Genomic DNA, 15,831 nt, shown 5'->3' on the forward strand with positions numbered 1-15,831 from the left:
GGGCCCAGCCGACTCACCCACCGTCCCAAGCACACAGCCTCAGCCGGGTGTGACATCACAATGCTGGCTCTGTCCTCAGGACAGCCCTGTGTGTGGCCCTGTGTGGAGGGCCAGAGTCCGCACGTCCTGCGACCCCCGCCCCGCCCCGCCCTCCTGGCTCAGTTCCTTGGAGAGGCGTCTCCCCATGGGGGGCTCGGGCTCTGTGGCCTCTGTTTCAAGGCTGGTCACTATAGTCAAGGTGGAGGTCCTGATGGCCTTGTGGCAGCCCAAATCACACTGGCCTGGCCTGACACTCTCCCTCCCACCCGCTTCCGCCTGATTCTGGCGGCTGATGCTTGGGTGTTTCCCCAGCTCCCCGGCTCACTCGCTCCCCCAGGACTCAGGGCCCAGCCTGCAGGGGGCAGGCAGGAGGACTCATCTGGGACCTGCCCCTGCCTCAAGGGGATGGCCTTGTACCCACCGCTGGGGCTGCTGGGCCCATGCTAGGCGGCGAGGGAGGTGGGGAACGTGGGGTCCTCTCCTGCTCCAGAGCCCTGGAAGTAGCCAGTCGACGCAGTCTGGGTCACAGCTGCCCGCTTGGCTTGACTGGCAGCCTGTCCTGGGAGCCTGCACCCGGGTGCAGCTTTCCCAGAGCGAGTCCCGGGCTGCTCCCCAGGAACCAAGGATCCCTGTGCGGCAAAATCCACAGGCATCCACCACGGGCGGCCGGGGAGCCAGGCCCAGGGCTTCGCACGTTACCAGAGGGCAGCAGGAAGCTGGCAGAGGGCCGACCTGGTCGCACTGGTGCAAGCTCCCAGCTCAGGGCGGCTGGAGTCGAGGAGCCCAGTGGGCGGAGCGTGGGCAGGGTTCCAGCACATTCTGTGTGGGGTTGCTTTAATCCTCAGGACCCGCCCACAAGGTCGGAGATGGTATTTCACAAATGGAGAAACCAAGACTCAGAGAAGTTAAATAACTTGTCCGAGTTCCCACGGTTAGGGAATAGCTCAGTTGTCCATCCACGGAGTTGGGATCCAGAACCATCTGGGAAGTCGAGTTTCTAGGACTTGGAAATTGATCAACAGGGTCCCATCAACCATGATATAGAGCTGGGAGGCTGTTCTTGGGGACTCCATCAGCACCTCTGGGCATCAGGGTCTCCACCTGGGCAATAGACGTCTGACCCTCCTCTGGCCAGAAGCAGATGCTGGAGCAGCTGAGCAGCCACATCCCTTCCCAGGCCCCAAACCCCACAACTCACTGCCCAGAAGCTGAGGTCCCTACTGCGCTTGGCCCCTGAGAGCCATAGGCACGAGGCTGGGGTGTTGGCAGAACCACGTGCTTCCCAGGGAGGGTTTATTTTGGACTGAAGTGTCCCTCAACGCCCTCAGAGAGCGCACAGATGAGGCTAGGAGGGGGCGTTTCCCTCGGCAGCCCCTAGAGGGTGCCGGTCCTGCTTACCAGGGACGGCCTGTCATGGGTCAGCACCCCGGGCTCCGTACCTGGAGGGCACTGTCCTTCCGTTCTCAGGGAATGCCCAGGTGGGGCAGCATGGCTCCGTTCTGCAGATGAGAAAACTGACCATGGAGAACAGCTTGACCCGCCAGGGTTAGGACCTGGTAGCAGGGCCGCCACATCAGTGGTGGGACCCAGAGCAAAATGAAAACGCCAGGCTCTCCTTCCAAAACCGGGAATCGCAAGACGTGACAGCAGCGTGTAAAACCGACGTGAGCTCTTCCGAGCACAGACCTGCGTGCAGACCCTGCACGAGGATTTGACCCAGTCCAGGATTTCAGACCCGCTCATTTCACGCCGCCCGGCTCCTCCCAAGTCCCCTGAATTGCCTCAGGGACACTTCAGTGCCAGCTTCCCTCTCTTCCTCCTGCAGAGAGGCACGGCCAGCTACGAGGTCCCACAGCTGGGGAGGGCCGGGGTCTCGGACCTCTGCTCAGCCTCTATGCTCTGGGCCTTGGGTGATAAATCCAAGGCAAGTCTGGGAGTTTAGGAGCTGGGACAGAGCTGTCAGTCAATGGCAGTAAAACCAATGAAACCTGCCTTTCCAAAAGCCTGACCAAGCAGGGCTGGAATTTGCCTTTAGGGCCTGGATTATTAGGTGCATCAGGGGAAAGGACCAGATCACACTTCCCCTGCTCAGAATTCCAACCTCATCCTCTCTGCAATCCCAAATGTCCCCAAGAGAGACAGAGTCAGCTTGTCCCCAGCCAGAGAGATGCTCAGGATGCAGAGTAAGGCTGCAGCTGTGGAGTCAATGGGCTATCAGCTGTGTGACGTAAGGAAAAGCACACAGCCTCTCTGAGCCTCAGGTTGCTGAAAGGCAAAGTAGAGATACCAGCAGCCCCTGGGACTGCATGAGCCGCTCCTGCAGAAAGTCGTTTTATGAAGTGTGTGAGGGGCAGGTTGGGGGATGGGGAAGACAACTTGGCCTATTGATTCTGCCTAAATCTTGTTGAGTCTGGCATTTCTTGCCTCCTGCCCTGCTCACTGAGGTAGAATCTGGGCAATCCACCAGCCCTTCCCTCCATCCTTGATACAACAGAGCAAAACCAGGAGCAGCCGGCCCAGGTCCTGCTCCTCTGAGCTTCAGCCTGGCCCAGTCCTGGGCCCCAGCTCCCACGCTCATCCGGGACCAGGAGAGTTCCAGGTTCTGGAGCCGGGGGTCACCCAAGAAGGTCCTGGGATACTCCGAGGCCACCCTTGGCCCAGCTCTCCTGAGACACAGCCCTCGTGAGCAGGAGGATAGGGGCCCTGGCTACAGCCCACCGGGGGGATGGGCTTTCCAGGGTCCAGGAGAGTGCGTCGTGATTCTTCCCGTCTTGCCCCACCTCCCTGCAGCGTCTCAGAGGAAGCACCCTCCCTAGGAGGGAGTGGGCAGCTGTGAGGGCAAGACCAGACCTGGTTGTGAAACGGAATCTCGGAGACCTTATGGTAAGAGTCCAGTGCCTGCGGAGGGTCGGCGGCCCTCCCCTCGGCCTTCCTCCAGGCAGCCTCGCTACCAGGTCCCTCCCCTGTGCACTGTCAGAGACTGCCTGGGTCTGACTCCTCCTGAGGTGGGAGAGGCGTCTGTGGAGAGCCTTTCTCCTCCTGCGCAGGCCTTCAGCCGCAGAGATTAGGGATCGTTTTTAAAAAGGAGGAAAGAGCCCCAATGATCGGCTGGGTCTCCGCTGACCTCAAATAACCCATAAATATTGCAAGAAACTGTGGCTCAGCGCTCAGAAGTTTGGAGCGCTAACCTCCTCTGCGCCCGCCGGCGTAAAATAAAGCTTGGGTTCTCCTGCTTTCTGGGTGCCCCCTTGTCATTTCCATGACACAGGTAGGCTGACCTCAGGGGCTGGGCTGAGGGGCAGCCAGGGACATCACTGTTTCCTCCTGTCTCAGAGCCTTAACCCGAGGTCTGGGGGACAGAGGAACTGGGCCTGCAGACCTGGGGTTGAGCCCCGTCACCTTCCTCTCTGAATCTCGGTAATGCAAGTTGTCCCTGCAAGGCCTCCGTTTCTGCCTCCAGGATCTCTAGACTCCAGCCACCTCTCTCCACTGACCCACCATGGTCCAAACCGCCATCTCCCCACCCTTGACCCCCAGCAACGGGCCTTCCTGCGCTGGCCACCAGGGGGAGCACTTCTTAAAGAGAAACTCAAACCTCCCCATTTCCAGGCAGAAAACTAGTGATGGGCAGGTGACAGGTCAACCCCACCTGTGCAGGAGGAAAGGCGTACCTGTAGCACTCACCAGTCTCCATGGTGGGAATTCTCCCACTGCGCTGATTTCAAGCTCCTAACAGCTTAACAGTAAGGTGCCTGGAGGTGCAGCCCAGGTATCTCTGGGGCTGGTCTAAGCTGCTGAAGTGCCACTGGCCACTGCTTTAAATCACAAATGAAGCCAAATCCTGCTTAATGGGACTCTGAGTGGTCTGGCCCCGCCTTCCTATCCTGCTCACGTTGGACTTCCTGTCTCCTTTCCCTACCACAGGGCCTTTGCACCTGCGGTTCACTCTGACCACCTCACCCTGCTCCCGGCTCTTCACAGTGCTCTCTTCCTTTTAGATCTCAGCTCAGAAGCCGCCTCCTCAGAGCGACTCCCTAACCAATCACGGTCTCCCTCGCCACTCTGAGTCATCTCCCTCCCAGCTGGAATGTGATGTCCACAAGGGCCAGGACCAGGACTGATGGGTCCCTGCTGAAGTCCCAGTTTCTAGACTCGTACTGCACACAGCCGACACTCAATAGACGTGTGGTACAAGCCGAGGTTTGGAGGGACGCGGCTTTGGGCATGAGTCACGACGCCCCCTCCAGGGTAGCCGACGCGAGTCACAACCTCCTTGAGTCTCAGTTTGCTCGCCTGTGTGCTGGGGACACTTGTACCGTACGAGGGAGCGTGAGCACCTTGTGGTGACGTAGGCGAGAGGCTCAGGACGGCTGCGTCATTGCTGGGACCTCGGAGATGGAATGGCCTCCCTCCCTCCAAGGTGGCCTCGTCCGCCTTGGGCCAGTGCGCCCGCCGGGGCCTCTGCCTTCTCTGTTTGAGTCCAGACTCGCCCCTCACAGCACCCCCCAGCCCTGTCCAGCTGCTTCTCCATGTGGGGACTCGGCCAGGAGAGCCTCTGAGGTGTCACCTCGGAAAGAAGAGGCTCCTTTGGGGTCCCAGGTGTGGAGGGTCCATCGGGCAGACCTGCTGCTTCTGGGCCTTGGGATGGGGCAGCATGGCGTGGCGGCTGCCCACCGCTGGGCAAGGCTGCTGCCTTCGAGGTCAGGAGGAGAGCGAGAGAAGGAGGAGCCTGGGTCCCACACCCCGTTGGAGGCCTGCGTGACTCCAGAGGCCCCACCGCCCCTGGAGGGCCGCGCTGGGCCCAGCCTGGGAGCCTTTGGGGAACATTCCCGATCCAACAGTCCCGATCCGACAGCCTTGCCGCAGCTCTAGGTTCTGGCAGGAAAGGAGCACGAGGGCGGGCCCGTCACCTGCTCTTCAGTCACGAGCCCTCTGACCTCGCCTGAGCCCTAACCTCACCCAGCCTCCATTTCCGCCTCTACGAAACGAGGCTGAGGATGCAGGAGTCCTGCCTAGCCCTGGAGGAGGCGGCCGGCGACGCCTGCCGCTGCGGGGAGTGCTGACAGCCACGCAGACTGTTGCTTCCCAGACACGCATACCTGTGAAAAGGTTGCTTTGTAAATCAGACAAATGAGTAATAACAAAATAGGCCTGGGAGATAGCACAAGGCCTGGGTTCAATCCCCAGCACTGAAAAATACTACTACTACTAATAATAAATAGAGCAGTGACAACAATGACTGGAATAAAACAGCCAGCAGCACTACTCTTGCTTCGGGGTCCCTAGCAAGTAAGAAATGCGCTCCCTGAACGCAAGCTCTGTGGTACCACAATGGTCAATCTGATGAGACAGCAACTAAGTGACCGACGGGAGGGTAGCACACACAGCATGGACACACTGAACCAAGGGGTGACTGGTGTCCCAGGCTGATGGAGTGGATGGCCAGGGTCTCATCATGCTACTCAGAAGGACACGCAATTTAAAAAGTGTGAGATGCTTATTTCTGAAATTTTCTACTTGATATTTTAGGACCTTGCTGGCCACAAGTAACTGAAACTGGAAAGAGAAACTGCAGAAGTGGGAGGTACTGTGGCAGCTTCCTCTCCAGCTGTGGTGGACATTAAATTAGTCAATGTCCACAAAGCACTGAGCATCAGTTGCTATGATCTCTATTATTCCGCATCCCGCATCCAGCTCCTGTGGCTGTTCTTTGTCCACAGCCATTTCTGGTTTAGGCCAGGCCTCTCTTGCATGCTTTCCAGCCTAGCAGGGTAAAGGGCCAGTTCAGTCTGGGTCACCCACCCCGACTTCACCCCGTCCCTCGGAGCTGTCCCCTCATAGCCCACAAGAGGGCGACTTGGCACTTTCCAAAACTTCCCACAGGCATACCTGACCTGGGTGGTCCTCCGTCCACTGGGTTTGGAGGGAGAGGTCCCAAACACCTCCGGGGCAGGGGTGGGGACGACTGAAGTCTCCAGCTGGGGTGTCTCCGTCAGTTTCCTGGGTGGCCTGGACCCAGCCCTTTTTCTTATGTTTCCAGGGATCCCGATGTTCTTAAAAATGTTGGCCGAGCGGGAAAGTCAGTGAGGAGGGAGGGAACCAGGAGCGCGTGGTGCTGTGGAGCCACAGACGGAAGGGACCAAGGAGGTGGCCAGGTCCCAGGTGCCCTGTAAGTGACAATACTTCGCAGCTGTGCCTGTGAGCATGTCCTCATTCAGAGCATCAGGGACTGTGCAGATGTCATTGAGGTCACGAATCAGTGGACCTTGAAACCCTCCCCTGCTGGGGCCCTTTAAAGACAGCGTTTTCTCTGGTAAGATCATGCGGTGGGTGGAGGGATCTGAAGTGTGGGAGGGACTCCGCGCTGAAATGCCAGGGGTCGTGGGCAAAGTCCAAAGAATTCATTAGAGTTAAGACGGTCCCTGGCCAACGGTCAGCAAGAAAATGGGACCTCGGTTCCAGGGCTGCAAGGAACTGAGCCGGCAACACTGGGAAAGCTGGAAAGTGGCTTCTCCCCAGAGCCTGGAGCACAGCCTGGTCCTTGACCTTGGCCTCATGAGGCCCTAGAAGAGAACCCAGATGAGCCCTCCCAGATTCCTGACCTACAGCACGCCTGAGTAGGTCCAGGAGAGACCCCAGGAGACACAGGGAGCGTTCAAGGCCAGATCCTGGCCGCCCTCAGGACCCGTTGCATGAGAAGCAAGGTCAAGGTGAGTTTCAAGCCATCATTTGACTTGTCCCAACTCTGGCCAGGGGACTGTCAGCACTTGGATGAACCCAAGCGGCAGGGGCAGGAAGGCCAGCCGCAGGCTTCGCAGAGCATCCTGGGTGCCAAGAGCGTGTGTACAGAAGCCCCCGCCTCTGAGCAGCATTCGCCCTGGGGAGAGGCTTGGGACCCGGCACCTGGTACCCTGGGTGGCAGCACGCTCTGGCCCCAGCAGGTTCGTGGATGTCCCGGGCGTCACCCAGCAGCCTGCTGTCCTCGTCCAGTCTGTGCCTCTCATCCTGGGGCCCAGGCCACCAATGCCTCTGACCTGGGAGAGGGTTCTGGGTCCCAGCCGAGGTCCAGGGGCCAGATGGCCCTTTTGAGAGCTATCTGTTCTACCCCCCAGGATCTGCAGCTGCTGCCTGACTTCTCAATGACTGGAGGATGGGCCTGGTCCCCCCCAGCAAGGGGGCATTGGTGGTGTGTGCATTTGACCTTGCTGCTCTTTTCCCGAGCCACCCCCAGGCAGCCTGAGCACAGCAGTTTATGGAAACGTTTGCAGTACCTCACTGGCGCACAGGCGCACGGGGCCCTGCACTCAGAGGGCCCAGGTTTGGCCTCCCTCTGTCGCTGCCTTGAAACTCGGAATCGGTTTAGAGCCAGGGCCTGCAACTTCACTGTGCGCTGGTCTGCAGGTTCTGGAGGCGATCCTGACCTTGTGTCCTGGTCTCCAGCGTCTCAGCAGTGATTGTACCCATTTTCCAGACAGGAACCTTCGGGCGTCTCCGACCCAGGGACTGCTGCACCAGGCACAATATTCTGAATTCACCCTGGGGACTGGGCTGGAAGTCCTCCTTTTGGCCTTTCTAGGCCTCCACCCCACTGGTTTCTGCAAAGCAGGAATGACCCAGAGCTGCGCCCATCTCCCTTTATGTGTCGTCCATGCTGTGAGCCTCAGCGGGCAGGCCGTCTCTCGCCCCCAGCTGTATTCTCAGGACCAGCAGCAGCAAAGCCACAAATTCAGTGGTGAACAGAGAATGGACCAAGGGGAGAAAAGGAGAATCAACCTCGGTCTGGAACCGGAAGGCTCAGCCCCAGGATCCAACTCAGGTTTGTGGACTCCAAGACAAGCACTCACCCCGCGGCCACACAGTGGTCTCCTAGCTCTGTGACCCTGCTTCTGTGAGTCATGGAACAGGGGCGCAGGTGATGGACATGGCACAGGTTGGGAGTTGATGCTGGCCTTGACCTTCCTGGGACCAGTTGAGAGGGAATCATGGGTCCTCTGCATGAGATGACTATCACAGATCCTGGGGGTCCCTTTCATGTGCCCTCCCCACAACCACGGGGCTTCCACCGCAGTCCCTGCCGGCCTTGCCTGAGCCTCCTTTGCTGGGTATAGAGGCTGCGGTGCCAGGCCCAGCCCTCCACCACCAGCTGGAGCTTTGAGGCCCCAGCCCGGCCTCCTCAACGGGCAAGTCAGAGGCACTGGTTCAGGCCCTCCGTTGGCCTGACGCGCTCCTGTCAGCTGACTCTGCTTCCCCGTCTCACTTCTCTGTTCCTTTGCCATGTTTTGTGGGGTCCTGCTATGGTTTGGGTGTGACTTGTCTCCAGGTGTAGCTGTGGCAGAGGCTTGGTCCTCAGTGTGGCTGACTGAGGGGTGTAAGAGGTGAGGCCTTGTGGGGGTGCTGCCCTAGGAAGGGACTGACACAGTTCAGGGGACCCCAGTTAGTTCCATGGAGAGTGAGCTCTGGTAAATGACAAGCCTGGCCTTGCACCTCTCTCTGGCCTCTGTCGTGTCATGCAATCTCTCCCTTTTGAATGCTCTCCAGCTATAATGTCATCGGCCATGGAGTAACCCACCCAAAGGGCCCTCACCAGAGGCCAACCTACGGGCTTCCCAGTCTAGGACCTTCAGCCTACTAAACAACCTTGTTTTTTTTTTTTTTTTTTTTTTTTTGCGGTGCTGGGAATTGAACTCAGGGCCTTGTGCTTGCGAGGCAGGCACTCTACCATCTGAGCTATATCCCCAGCCCCTCCTTGTCTTTATAAGTCACTCAGCCTTGGGTATTTTGTTATAGCAATGGAAAATGTACTGATACAGATCTCTTCTTAAACGCACAATCAGAACTCAAATTCTCATCTCAGGGCCTGTTTCTGGGGGACCTACTCTGACACTGTCTACATTTCACCATCGTGACCTCACTTGGGGACTATCAGGACTGTCCTCCTCCTGGGACTTGTTACGCTGGGTGCTGTTAGTAGTGTCAGTTCCTGGGTTAGGAGCATGATTGAGTCTGCTGGCTGCCACCAGACCCATTGTCCCTTCTTCCTGGGAACACAGCTAGAAAAACTCTTGCAAGCTGTCTGGTTGGAGGTGGCCACTGCCCGCGTTCTGGCTGGCATGATGTGGGGGGTGGTGACTTCTACCTCTTCCAGGCCCAGGTGGTGGAAAGGCCCACATGCCATCTCCACCCTTTTTCCGCTTCCAGCTTAACATAGATGAAGACTGCAGCCTTGGGGGACACATTTATAATGGCAAAGTTGCCCACGGAGGCAGCCTGGACCCAAATCACCAAAGGGAGGAGAACCATTTGCTGATCGAAAACACTGGCTACACGCAGACCCTTCCAGAGGGAGGAAAACTCTGCTGTTTGAGCCTTGGGGTTCATTTGTCACAGCAGCAAGCTTTGGCCAATGCAGAGGGCAAGACACAGCACCTTGGTGCCTCCTCCTGCTCATTGTCTGAGTGTCCTGAGCACAGTCCCTTTAATCTCACTGCAGACTGCCTGACAGGAATCATTATCCCCATTTTATGGATGAGGAAACAGAGGCTTAAAGTCACATGGCTAGGAGGAAACAGAGAGGGAATTCAGCCTGACTCCAAAGCCAGTTTGCAGTACACATAAAGGCCCACATCTTCCTAATTCCCTCCCTAAACATCCTTATCCTGGATCCTAATCCCTTCACACCTCTGCCATGCCACTGCCAGTGGCCAGGACCTGCCTATGGACCTATCCCTGTGGCCCTGGGGGCATTTGGGGCTGATATCAGGAAGCTAGGGAGCTGCCTTGGTCAATCTCCTCCCCGCCTCTTCTTTAGACCATGGTTCCTGCTGCAGAGAAGACTCCCACTGTCCAACTGAGAAAGAAGCAGTTCAAACCCTTGTCTCTGTGGCTCTTCCCGTGGTCAAGGGCGGCTGAGAGGCATGTGAAGGCACCAATCAGGAGCCCTGAAAGGATTGTCCAATTGAGAAAGAAAACTAAGATGTGACTTTCAGATAAGCAGCAAGTAATTGTGTAGTTTAAGTGTATTCCATGCAATATTTGGGCATTACCTATACTATAAATAGTATTTGTTATTTATCCAAAATTTAAATTTAACTAGACATTCTATATTTTATCTGATAATCCTAGGTAAGACATGGCAGGCTTATGAAAAAGGCTGACCAAAGAGAATTTAAGGAAGGGCAGAGGAGTAGGCAGGGTCAAGGGCACCGAGAGAAAGGGGGCGGGGGGAAGGGTGACCTTGGAGCCTGTGAGAAGCTGCCCTGGGGCTGTAGTCGTGGGGGAACCTGTCAGATCCACGGCCCGAGCAGAGAAGGTAGAGCAAGAAATGCCCTGGCCTGTCCCCAGTCCTGCCACCAGAGCCTCCCATGGCCTGGGCGCAGGCAGCAAGCCTCAGCCAACACAGAGGGCATCCTGAGAACAAGCTCGGGCCACACCCCACGCAACCTGCTGGGCACAGAGGGCGGAGCCTGGGCCTGGCGGCACCTGGGGAGGCCAGCATGGCCTGGAAGGGGAAACCAGGCCTTCTTAATCCTCCTGGGCTCTGTCCCCCGATGCTACTTGGAGCACTTTCCCTGCCAGGTCAGGTGCAGACAGGAGGTGAGGTCAGAGTCCCAATGCCACACGCAGACCCAGGTTCTCAGCTGCCTCTGCCTAGCAAGAGGCAGAGCCAAGGCCCAGCAGGTACAGCCAGCTGTTGAGGGGGGCCTCTCGCCCCTCAAGGTCTTGCTCTGTGGCTGTCAGTGCATCAGGGTTTTGGGTCCTTCTGCATCCAAAACCTCTGCCAAGATTTCTACCAACTTCCAGGGTGGGTCTCCCCACCCGCGGCCCCTGCCCCGGGAGCTCGTCTCCACAGGCTTGTCCCACCCACGAGCTCCCAGACGCTCACCCAAGCCTCAGGTCCTGCTCTGCACCCGCCCGCTGAGACACCGTGCACCGGGCTGTGGAAATGAAAGAAGAGAGGCGACCAGTTCTGACCTGCTCAGGAGCTGTCCCTTGCCTCTCACGGGACAGGGCCCAGACCCCTGGCGACCCAGAGTGCCCGGGCACAGCAACCGCCTCCTTTCAAGCCCCGCGAGGCCGCGCCCCGCCCTCTGCGCTCTGGCCTGTTCTAACTCCTGGGGAGTTGCCACAGGCCTTGGCTTGTGGGCCTCGGCCTGGACCTGCACCCACTGTGCCCCTGACGAGGGCAGCCTCGCAGCTCTGAGCCTCCCAGTGCCCACTCCACTCCCGGCCAGGCCTCCGCCCCTCCCCCGACCTCCCGCTGCTCCCATCCTCCTCCTCCCTGTGCGCCTCACCCCTTCCTCCCTCCGCCACCCCCCACACTCCCTGCGCCTCTGCACTGGCTCCCCTTCCCCACTGGCTCCTGCTCCTCCTCCTCTGCTCGCTGCCTCCGTGGGCAGGGGCCATGCCTCGCAGCGACACACGGCCTGGCTCTTGTAGGGCTTAGGACGTCTCACTTGTGCCTTGAGGAAAAGATAATATAGTTACATTTATGGGGCACTTGCCTGGAGCAGCCTCTGCCCTGAACTTTTCCCTCATTTTAGTCCCATGGCACCCTGGCGGGGTCAGAGGCCGGTGCCGGGCCCGGACTCCTCTCTTGCAGTGAGAAGTTGGGTGCGGAAGCATGGAGCAGCCCACCCAGCAGCTCCTGGGCATGGCGGGCAGGTGCAGCCGGGTCCTGCACCCACGGTCCCACCAACCTCTCCCTGGGCCAGCCCCTCAGCACCAAGGGACAGGCATGTGGGGCACGGGTGGAGGGGCGAGGGAGAAATCAGGCTGTGGAAGGCATTTGGGGCTGACCCCAGAGTCTCAGAGTCCCCACAGAGGAGCTGGTCAACAGGAGCCTGTTTTTATTTTCCTGAGACCGGCCATTCCCTCTGGGGAAGCAGCAACCCTCGGCCAACAGGCACCTGGGTCAGAAACCAGGCCACTGGGCATCGAGGCCTGCAGATTATTCCAGGACGTGTGGCACAACAGACACTTGAGCCTGTTGGGCCAGAAATGACACTAAATATAGGGACAGAGGCCCTGAGGGCAGGGCAAAGTCTGCGAGGCCAGCTGGCCAGCTCAGAGGGCCCAGGACGGTCAAGCAACAGCACAGTCAGACTTGTCCCAGGAGTCCAGGCTGGCGGGGCCTCGCGGACGGCACCACATCCACCCCAGAGCACGCCCGGCTGTCGCGGGCGCTGGGCCTGGGTGCCTGGGTCACACGCTCTTCAGGGCCAGGCCAGGAGCTATGACGGTGCAGTTTGCGGGAGACAGCCGGTTTCAGTGGCACCAAGAAAGTCGGGAAGAAAGGGAGGAGAGGAAAGAGGGGAAGAAAGAAAAACATTTCAAAACCCGGCCCCGGGCTGGGGAGATAGCTCAGCTGGTAGAGAGCTTGCTTTGCAAGCACAAAGCCCTGAGTTCGATCCCCAGTACCGCAAAAAAAAACAAAAAAAAACAAAAAAAAAACAAAAAAAAAAAACCCGGCCCCGCGTTAATCAAGTGAACCCGGAAACGTGAGCCTCCATCTCCAGGATGGCCTGACCACCTCAAGCCCCCACCCTCCTCATCCAGTGGCAGCTCGCGCCAGGGTCCCTGAGCTTCCTAGAGGGCAGGGCTCACTGGCGTGGGCTCTGGACCAAGTGTGTGCACGAGCGTGCTGTGTGCATCAATGGTGGTTAGACACAAGCGCTAACCGGACCTGTGCAGCGAGCAGTTATTCCTGAAATTATGTGTGAAGGAGCTCGGATTCCAAGATTCACAGACTCTTCCAAAATAATCATCCCATTTTCAAATTCGTGTTTTTGAAAATATTTAGGTAGGCTGATTTGAATTCCAACTGATTTCCAGCTAGAATTCTACTCTCAGAAACCAAGGCTACACAGAAGCAGCTTACCGCGGTTCGGCTGGTTCCGGGGCACCGAGTTTGGAGTATATTCTGTGTTTTTTTATCAGCTCCTTGGTGCAATCTTCCCTCCATTTCTCAGGGATCAAGAGAGGGGAAAAGTTTGCATAGGTCACACGGAACTTTCCAGAAGGGCTCAGACCAGCACGCTGAGTCAGGCCCAAGGGCTTTCCTTGGTGCCTGTCGTGTGTGTGGCTGTCAGTTTTCAGGACCCACATGTGCACACATGGGCACGATCCAGTGGCTCACACACACACACCTGCAAACCTGCACCCAGGATAAGGTGGAGAATTCCATTTTTAGAAAATAAGGGATTTGATCTGATGCTCAAACCCTTTGTAAAATTGATTCATCCATCCGCTGTCCTGCCAGCAGGTATGGATCCCCACCCTGTGTTCCCCTGGGTGTGAGGCCAGGGCGTCCACAAGAACCACAGAGCACAGGTGCAGCAGCTGAGGTCCCTCGGCGTCCCCCTCTCCAGTCCAAAGGAGAACCCCCAGCCTTCGAGGTGATCGCCTTGGCTGGTCCTCTGTTGCTCTGACGGTGGAGGGAAGGTTCCCCTGCCGGCCACCTGCGGGGTTCATTTAGGAGGAGTCGGTGAATGCCCAGCCTGTAACACGGCAGCCCATCAGAAAGGCAGGCAGCCCACCTCTGAGCCCACCCTGTCCGTGTGGGAGGCAGCGTTGGCGCTGCCTGCAGAGGACCTCAAGCCGTGGCTGCCAGGCCTCACCAAACTCCTCGCTCTCCAGTCTCAGTTTCCCCTTCCTTGGGAAAAGAACAGCACGCGACCTGTGAGGCCCTCCAGCTCTTGGCTGCCCGCTCCCTCAGAGCTCCATGGGACGGAGGCCGGACGCTTGGGGTCTCACCACCACTGAGACTGGCCAGGTCCCGGGAGGGCCTCCATTCCTGTCTGGAACATCAGGATCTATTGTCTCCCTCTCGGATGGCCTGGCAAGAGCCCAGACACCAGAAGAGGGTGAGAAGTGAGCGCCCTGCCTGTCCCCACATTTGTGAGACAAAGGAGCCAGCCCTCCCTCAGGACCTCGGCTGGCCCCTGCCCTGTGTCCAGCCCTGCCTCGCACCCAGAGCCCTGTGCCCCTCAGTAGAGCAAGCCTCTGCCTTCCTTGGACGGACAGGTCTGGCTGACCCTCTGCAATGCCATGTCACTGGCCACTTAGGGTTCTCTAAGGAGCAAGGCCCAGGGCAAAAGCCTGAGAGCTGTTGCCCTTTGGTGGCTGTCCCTGCAGAGGTGCCAAAGGGGTAGCCGCCCTGTGTCTGGCGCAGGCTCCAGAGTGGCTGGGCAGGGCCCGCACCTTCCTTCCCCTCCCCCAGCTGCGTTTAGGGCCTGAGGAGGCAGGACGTCACAGCTCTGCCCAGAGGCCAGGTGCTGTCACATCCATCAGGAAGCGTAGGCCCAGCCCGCAGCGAGAAGGAGGCTGGGACTACCACATCCTGGGCTTGGGGCCTTTCCTCCTAGTTGAAGGACAATAGAAAGCTCCCGGCTCCGCTCTGAACATGTTTATGTTTCTGGAAAAACTGTTTGCAGCAGTTAACTTGGGCCTGTGAGCCACTCAGGGTTTAGTGTTGTTCCCAAGATTTCAAGGTGATTCTGGGATGGCAAGATGCAGCCTTGGAGGGACCAAGTGACTGGGCTGGCCACGGGAGCCAGCCGTCTCTGCGACAGTTCAGCCGCAGCCCAGGGGCTGTTGAGCACCCCTGAGTCCTGGCCAGTGGGAGGTATCTTTCCCTTCTGCAGGTGGCCCCAGTGAGCAAGAAGCATGAGGAAAGCATGTCGCTGCTGTGTCCCGCGGTCGGTTTGGAATCCCATTTAGGATTCAGAGACAGGTTGCAGCTGGCGTCCCACAAACAAGGGATGGGCTGGATCCCCAGACTCCAGGGCCTGTGGGGGCACTGGGGTGGCATGTAAGAGTCCTCTTCAGCAGAGTGACCCCACCCGCTCTGGGCTGGCCGAGCATGGCCACCAGGCCTGGACCATTTCCTGTTGGACACTCTCCAGGGGCAAGACCCTCCTGGGAGGAAGTGGAGGCTCATTTGGCGCTCCTGAGGTGTGCGGGCGGGTCTGCTGCAGATGGGTCCTGGCCCAAGGGGATCATGGGCAGGGACAAGGGCTCAATTAGACGCTTGGGAATTGGTGCAGCGGGGAGCAGGTTAGAGCAGGGGGCCGTGAGGTCAGCTGAGGTCAAGGCTGTACCTGTGCTTCCAGTCAGGGCTTAGGAAGGCGCCAGCCAGCTGAAAACAGCCCCCTGCCCCTGACCCCACAATTGGGTTTTCATCCATTTACCTATGGGTCCTGGGGACGGAACCAGGGGCGCTTTACCACTGAGCTATATCACCAGCCCTTTTAAGTTTTAATTTGGAGATAGGTCTTGCTAAGTTGCCCAGGCTGGTCTCGGACTTGTGATTCTCTGGTCTCAGCCTCCTGAGTCCTGAGGGACTACAGGAGTGTACCACCGTGCCTGGCTCAGATTCTTATGAGACCTCACCAGACCCCACCGCCTTAGCACACATGTGCGGTATTGGAGAGAATGGGCCAGGCTCAGAGAGGCCTTGGGGTGTCCAGGTGTGTGTGTGGGACCCCAGTGCCACCCTGAGCTAGCTGCATGACCCACCCCAGGCCAGGTCCTACCAGGCACTGCTGGGTGGCGAAGCCTCATCCCAGGTGCCCCACATCTGGGTGTGGAGTGCACGTGAGTGTGCAGGTCACGGTGCCACTTTGACCCTTGTGGATGGGGACACCAGCTTTCTCCAAGCTCGCCTCGGGCCCTGAGGTGCGGGGGCACTTGGCAAATAAGACCCTTACCAGAGCATGACAAGGTTCCTCTGGAAGATGCTTGCAAGGTCTCATCAGAAAACTGGGTCCTGCCAGGAAGCCATCTGCATATTCT

Source organism: Sciurus vulgaris, assembly GCF_902686455.1.
Source record: "Sciurus vulgaris genome assembly, chromosome: 2".
Classification (NCBI taxonomy): Eukaryota; Metazoa; Chordata; class Mammalia; order Rodentia; family Sciuridae; genus Sciurus; species Sciurus vulgaris.